At 42.7% G+C, this 1,649-nt stretch overlaps 1 protein-coding gene across 3 annotated transcripts in view; it reads left to right on the top strand.

The window, feature by feature from the left end:
- Window positions 1–1,649, top strand: part of LOC108251186 (gamma-aminobutyric acid receptor subunit gamma-3-like) — a 197,343-nt gene that overhangs the window by 124,510 nt on the left and 71,184 nt on the right. The window contains exon 1 of one of the 3 annotated variants that reach the window (XM_037973864.1): window positions 631–961. The exons of the other annotated variants lie outside the window; for them this stretch is intronic. The gene's annotated coding sequence lies outside the window, so the exon portion shown is untranslated. Of the gene's footprint in view, window positions 1–630; window positions 962–1,649 lie in introns of those variants that run through there. 3 annotated transcript variants of the gene reach the window in all.

Here is a 1,649-nt window from a genome sequence, read left to right as displayed (position 1 = left end):
TCCATCCATCCGTCCATCATCCATCCATCCATCCATGCATCCATCCATCCATCCATCCATCCATCCATCCATCCATAAAACATCTTCATCACATTTAACACACCAAATCATTCTCAGATGTTGAGTTTTCACCTGATCAGTTCTGCCTGTTTTAGGGCTACGTCACTATTATGCAAATTAGCTGCTGTTGGCCACGCCCCCCCCCAACTCAACTCAATTCTGACTCTGGGACAGGGGCAATAAGTGGGTCCAAAACCGGACAGGTAGTGGATCGGGACGCTGTAAGTCGACAACAGAACATTTTCCTTTTTCCAGCAGTAAAACCAGCAGAACTTCCTGTCATGAAGTGGGCGGAGCTCCACTTGGGTTGCTAGGCGAGGGGCTGGGCTCTGGGTTGCTAGGTAACGGGGGTTGTGACGCGACAATGAAACGGGTCGTTTTGCAGACACCAGAAAACATTTACTTTTTCAAAAAAAAAAAATGGCTGGGTGTTTTTTTTTTAAATTTTTTTATTTTTTTGGCGCTCGGACTGTTTCTAGAAGCTGTAGATCCCCAAATGGAAGGGATAGGTCCCCTTTAAGTAAAACGGCGGGCGATCAAGAAACGTTTGGGCTGAAGGCCAGATCTCTCCACTCCTACGTTTGAATAATCAACTCAAGAGAAAAACAGGAAAACAACCGAAACTTCCTGGATAAATGTGCTTCCTGCCAGGAAATGTTATAACGTTACACAACATAACTTAATAATGGAAGTGAAAGCGGTTACAGATCGGCTGACATGTCGAACATTCGAGCAAGAGGAGGATCAGGAGGATCCGTGTTGCTGTTGGGACTAATTTAACTCGACGTCTGTTTGCGTTAGAGGACGGGAGGAAGACGAACAATCCGTGAGCCGTCCGAGGCTCGTTCCTCATGCCGCCGACGAGCGAAGGAAAGCAATCAGCGGCGCCGAGCGGGAACAGGTTGCTTAGCTTTTTTTAATTTGATTTTCTTTTCAACAATTATAACGCTTTGCTTTGCTCCGAGTCGCTAAGAAAACATGCGAGGTAAGATTTAATTAGGGAAATTAATTTTGGATTAGGGCTCATTATATTTATTTACAGGCGTGATTAAAAGCACTCCTACTCTTTGATTGTTTCAACAACAACAGAGCTAAAATGCTAAAGCAGCAACTTGGAAACTTTGTTGTTTTCGTGTGTAATACTTCAGCAATTACCTTAAAGAAGCAACTGTTGCCGCCCATTAATCTGCAGAGGGATGAAAGGTTATTTCCGAACGATTCGGAGTCCAAAATCCTTGGAAACGGTGGACTGGGAAAGTTAAAAATGTTCAAAGACTAAACAAGCATGGCCGCTTGTTGGTTGCCAAGAGAAAAGCGTCTTTGCTCAGAAAAAGATGATCTCAGTCCCTCCAGGATTTCGTAGGGCGTTTTCCTAAAAGTTGTGATTTTTTTTTTTTACTAAAATCAATAAACAACCATAAACTTTTAATATATAAACCAAAAATCCTTCCTAGTTTTGTAAGATAATTCCCAACAAACATTGACATTCTCAAAAGGTGCTTTATTTGAGAACTTTGATAGCTTCTAAACTGACATTCATGAGCATTTCTGGATTGTCCCTGGTCTGCAGCTCTCCTCACATGTTTTGC

The sequence above is a fragment of the Kryptolebias marmoratus genome, linkage group LG23, assembly GCF_001649575.2.
Source record: "Kryptolebias marmoratus isolate JLee-2015 linkage group LG23, ASM164957v2, whole genome shotgun sequence".
Classification (NCBI taxonomy): Eukaryota; Metazoa; Chordata; class Actinopteri; order Cyprinodontiformes; family Rivulidae; genus Kryptolebias; species Kryptolebias marmoratus.
This window is presented reverse-complemented; position numbering and strand designations above follow the sequence as displayed.